We start from the raw sequence: 6,000 nt of genomic DNA on the forward strand, positions 1-6,000 counted from the left end.
TTGGCCCTAATGACCTCTTTGTGTTGATGGGCCGTTACGAATCCAATAACTGCATGTAACTTACTATGATAGCGGTGTATCCATGGTTGTCTGCTTTATAAAGGTTCCACGATCAGTTGTATTCATTGTTTGTCGCAATCTGGGTGGTTATTTTTCTAAAATGATGTAACATGCATCGAAAATTGTGTTTTATTTGAAATATTTCACAAGAAAGTATAAAAAAAGTAATTCGTAATACCTTGTAGTGACGATGGTTGTAATATTTTATAACTTCGTCGTTTCCATTAGCTTAATTTTGAAAATAATAACAAACGAAGTACATGTAGAATTCCATCGATTATAATCAAATTTTAACCTGAAATCTGTAAAATACATTGCAAATTGTGATTGTTATCAAACATATCTCGAGAAAATCCGAAAGGAATATATCTTATAATAGTGACATATAAAACATGTTTAACCTGGATCTTTTCCTTTAGCTTAAGTTTTAAAATTAACTTACAAGAGTCAGATTATTATAATAAACAACAACCACGTGTTATGGAACTTCTTTCTAGCCATTTTTTTTTTCAAACTTTGTCGAGTGATTGGCATCGGTATATCACACACGACGAATCTAGCCGGGTTGTAATTAATATATTTGTTACTAATCAAACTGCAAAATTGACAGATATGTTTACAACATTATTACCGATTTTTGTTTTATTATACTTCGAATCTTTTGGTATTGTTTCATTTTAATCAATTCAGAGTGTTCGCTAAGCTACATGTACATGTACATTGTAACGCACTTGTGATATCGAAGCATTTATGTTGGTCTCCATCGCGATGAACGTCCGTTTAGAAGGAGTTTAAAAGTCAATTGGCGCCTATCTCCAATCTGCAGTATTTTGTTGCTAGGGATTGAACAGAAGTAATCCAATTGACTTTTGGTTTTAATTAGCCAATTGAGTCGCGCTCGTGACATCTCTGCCGTTTAATGAATGTCACTGGAGTTCATAAACTGGGATAATTGCTGTAGAAGCACAATTGATACCGTGTATACACAAGTATGTAATGATTGATTTTTGTTCTGATGATCTGGATCTAAACAGTTGTTATTGTATTTTTGTAAGTACTGTAGAAATGGCAGTAGCACCATTTTATAGTTCATTCCGGATTCTTTCATTTTATAAATACAAGAGTGTATGATCGGATTTTAGTTGCGTTCGGCTTAAGGATTCCTGTCCCGCCACGCTGGTTTTTTAATATATAGTAACCTCCCATCAATTTCGTTTTGGATATAACGATAGCACACTTTGGCGAGAACTCTTCCTTTGACCAGATAATTCAGTCGATTAGAGGGATAGTATAACAATCTGAAATAATACCTGGTATGAATACCGGTGTTGTCCTACTTACGTCTTACAATCAGAATTATGAGGAGGGCACGGTAGTCTAGTGGTAGGACGCCGGGATCGTGACCCAACGGTTGTGAGAAACGGTAGTCTACTGGTAGGACGCCGCGCTACAGGAGGGCACGGTAGTCTAGTGTTAGGACACCGGTCTACAGGAGGCAAGGTAGTCTAGTAGGACGCCGGGATCGTGACCGAACGGATGTGGGACACGGTAGTCTAGTGGTAGGACGCCGGGCTACGGGAGGGCACGGTAGTCTAGTGGTAACCCCGGGTTACAGGAGGGCACGGTAGTCTAGTGGTAGGACGCCGGGATCATGACCGAACGGTTGTGAGACACGGTAGTCTAGTGGTAGGACGCCGGGCTACAGGAGGGCACGGTAGTCTAGTGGTAGGACGCCGGGATCGTGACCGAACGGTTGTAAGACACGGTAGTCTAGAGGTAGGAAGCCGGGATCATGACCGAACGGTTGTGAGACACGGTAGTCTAGTGGTAGGACGCCGGGATCGTGACCGAACGGCTGCGGGTTCGATTCACGGCACGGCACTGTATTGTATCACTGAGCAAGATACTTTACTTCGCGTGTCCCAGTCTACTCAGCTGTAAATGAGTACGTGGTTGGGCAGTGTTAGAACTGTTGAATGCTAGCTGTTTGCGCCGAAATGGCAGCTCCGGCTGTATTCTCCCCAGGGAGTTGAGAAAGATATAGGATGGATGCAAAGGCCCTATAACCATGGATAATAATTTGTGAACCGCTTTGAGACGACCTTGTGATAAAGCGGTATATAAGGACCTCGAATTGTTATTATTTGTATTAATATTCTCGTGCAAGAAAGAACAGTTTCCAATGTGTAGTCAATGTGTAGTTACAGTTTTTGGGCAGTGGTATTGAGACCCTTAAGATATGCTTGGGTGAAAATGTCATGTTACCAATTACTTCTTTCAACTTTCATTCAAACCCTTGGTGCTTTGACATTTTTCTGAATATATTCTTCTTCCGAACAGATCTTTGATGTGAACATCCTAGGGAGAGATGAATTGTTTCTCGTTGATTAAACTTGCCTCCTAGTGTCTTGTGGTCTGTAACTCCTTCTTCACACCAGATTGTCGCAGAAAGAATGCTTCGAGATATTCAAATACTTATTCATATGGATCTGGCGATGTATAATTCACCAAGAATATGGCTATATATCGTTCTCTATATCAACACGCACGGACGTACGGTCGCCTTCGTGTGGAAACTAATTAATCCTACGGTGTGAGGAAGATGTCGTCGGGGACTGCCGAGGTCAAGATGGATTCCCTGTCATCGTTTCTCACTACGTTACAAATCAACATGACAGTCGGACGCGGCATCCAATATAGATATAAAATAGGATAAACTACCAGATCTCAAGATTTTTTATTCACTCGAGACACACATTTCGTGTGTAACAAGAGGTCAATCTTCGGATAATTTTATAACACAGATACATGTAGATAAACATAATAACAGTATATCAACACATGGAGAAATTCAAGCTTTGTAGTATGCATGGTTACATATGTGAAACTAAATACTTGAAAAATACGATACGGTAAATACCAGAGGATGCTGATATTTCATATTGTTGTTTATTTGTTTACGGTAAAAAGCAAAAAATGTGTTTATATTTAATATTGTTAACGTTAAATAGCAAATGATGTTTATAGTTCATGTCGTTTTGTTTACGTAAAATAGAAAAGGCTGTTAACATTTAACATTTTTATGATAAATAGCAAAGACTGTTAATAGCTAATGTTTTTTTGTTTACGGTAAAAAGCAAGAAATGTAAATATTTAATGTTGTTTTGATTACAGTAGATAGTAAGGAGTTCTGATGGTTTTGTTTTGTTTACAATAAATGATATTTCGCTCCTTCGTGTGATAGGGAAATGTAGTGCGTGTTAAAGCGACGTTGGTGGGGAACCTTTCGTGAAATACTGACAGACTAATAACAAAACACATAAAGTTACCTTGGGTAAGATCGTATGTTCTTTATCATACGGAATCAATATCACATTTTTATACCCGCGTGTAGCCACAACAATATTGGTGGAAGGTTCACCCTATATTCTGCTATACGGTATTAACGTGGTCCTGAGAGATTGGTCTCCTTTGTCTTATTGTAACAAATGTTTTGATAAAGATAACGCAGATATATAGTCATGGTATACTTACGTGTAAAATTGAAATATATATCATTTTAAAAATTCTTATCTACTATTTTGGGGGGATGCTTCATTTGATATTGGCAATCCGTACAAATTCATCCTTCAGCATCTCAGTAATTTAAAATTTGATTCAGGAAATTCATATCCTTCTACACTGACGTAAAGGTACATACTTGATAACGGTACATACTATACAAACAATACACAAAAGAGTCTTCAAAACAGACTACATTAGTGTCATGCACATTTATTTTGAGGAATATCATAGGTCCAGAATTGTGAAAAGATAGATGTGTATGGAAGGATGAATATCGATTGCTTTCTAATGCAAACACTTTCTCTCCACAAACTTCTTGTTCTAAGGTGTTTCTTTTGAACTAATAACCATCGACTAAATAACGAAATAGCACGACGGTGCTCGACGGTGCTTACAATGGATCAAAACATTGCATGTAAATAAAACAGTTTGAGCTGTTCGCCTTTTCCGATACAACCCGTGTAGTATTAATTACCTTCTACGTCAATACGTCGTACTGTGCGTTAAGAATCTATAGACGGAATATTGATTTAAATCGAGGGAATACTATTCCTGTTTTGTCTGGAGATTAAATGATATAGAGATGAAAATAGAGAAAAACAGCTGGAGTATTAACTCAAAATCTAGCTTGTTTCGAGCTTAATGTGTTAAGTTATAAATCACAATCTAGCAATGTGTCTCCTCAAGGCCCTCTTGCAGTTATATCCTATGTTTTGGTGATTCCGCCAGTTTATGTGACTGCCTTCATTTTTACTTTGAAATTTCCTCCGGTTCTATTGATATCTTTTCAATCTAATCAAACAGGACAGTGCTTTGTTGAGTAGTTCCATGCTGTCTATCAGGTGTGTGCCCTCGGTTCCTGTTGATGCTTTTCTTTTTTTGTTTTGGTGTCTCCTTGGGTCCTGTTTTGGTGTCTCCTTGGGTCCTGTTTTAAACTTACACTCTCGACACTACGTTCCGACTTTCCCTTTTGGTGTAGGCTTCACTAATAGTTTCTATCATTACAATGTACGTTTGTGAAAATCAGATATTTTTTGTGCTACGCCTAATGGGTGCAATTTGTTCTTTATTAGCTAAACGCCCTTAGGCGTATAGGAACATACATACATTCATATAACATTCTCTAAACATAGTTAGAATAGACAGGACAGTGACATTACAGTATACATAAAACACCGTTCAATAATGTGCATATAACAATACTTAATTAACACATTACAGTTATGGAACACCACAATACATAAACCTTAAATTAACGCCCCTTAAATGCTAAATATAAGTAACTGTATTAATTTAAAAATCGAGGGTTTTCTGTAAAAATATTGTTTGATTAATCTGTGCCTGAGATCGCTATAAAATGGACAAATCACAATAAAATGAAACTCGTCTTCTATATCTCTCAAATTACATTTGTTACAAATCCTGTTTCTGCGTGTGACGTTATGATGTCTTCCTATTGCACTGTTATGTGTGATATTCTCAAAATTATTCTCTCAAATAATTCACTTACGTGTGACATTATCTTAAATGTGTCATTGATCGTTGCCGTTATCGCAATATTTGCTACACAATTTGTGTTGATGTAACACGATTGAACGCGGTGTACCACAACTGTTAAGCTATATGCAAATGTAGTGATCGTGTCGCCAATAGAAATGTACCGGTATCTGTTTTGATAAGACGTGTGATGAATAAAACCCGCGTTGTCTCGTTTCAAACTTAATTTGGTGTCTGCCGTTGTTGGTTTTCAACCTTTTATTGTTTTTATCATCACGATTCTAATTTTAATGGGATAACCTTTCGAATCCGGATGCTTAGTGATTTATTTATCAGCTTCGCGACTTTCCAACACTAAAGGTCGTGCTATAACGGTAATGCTTATGGGAGACAAATGCCATTCTTATAAATTCAATTTTTATAAAACGTTTCACTCCCTGAAGTACGAGCGAAAACTTTTACGCATGTCATTGTTCCGGATTTCGTTAAGATAACGGTGTTATACTAAAAAATGTTTCTCTTACGACTTATATCGCAATGGTATTTGTGTATTGTTTGGCCAACAATGAAGATAAAACTCGCATGGAGCTTATTGTTGGACTCGTTTTATTTAACGTCTGCATATAAGTTTTCATTTTGAAATTATTCGATATATCGTACGATATTATTCGGAATATCGTACGATATTTTTCGGAGAATCGTACGATATTATAAGGAGTTTTGTACGATATTATTCCATGGTAGGTACATACAAAGAGGTTTTGAAAGGACTGCTTGACCAATCTCTCGAATAAACTTATTTTATTTTACAGAAATTATGAAAAAGTTATTTCAGCTTATGCTAGTCTTTTCTTAGAACGGGGGGTGGGGGTGGGTGGG

At 37.1% G+C, this 6,000-nt stretch overlaps 1 protein-coding gene across 4 annotated transcripts in view; it reads left to right on the forward strand.

Moving 5' to 3' along the window:
* The window catches only part of LOC110466191, a 64,439-nt gene that overhangs the window by 52,253 nt on the left and 6,186 nt on the right, over nt 1-6,000 (forward strand). The gene's annotated exons all lie outside the window — the stretch shown is intronic.

Source organism: Mizuhopecten yessoensis, unplaced genomic scaffold (assembly GCF_002113885.1).
Source record: "Mizuhopecten yessoensis strain PY_sf001 unplaced genomic scaffold, ASM211388v2 scaffold11123, whole genome shotgun sequence".
In the NCBI taxonomy this organism is placed as follows: domain Eukaryota; kingdom Metazoa; phylum Mollusca; class Bivalvia; order Pectinida; family Pectinidae; genus Mizuhopecten; species Mizuhopecten yessoensis.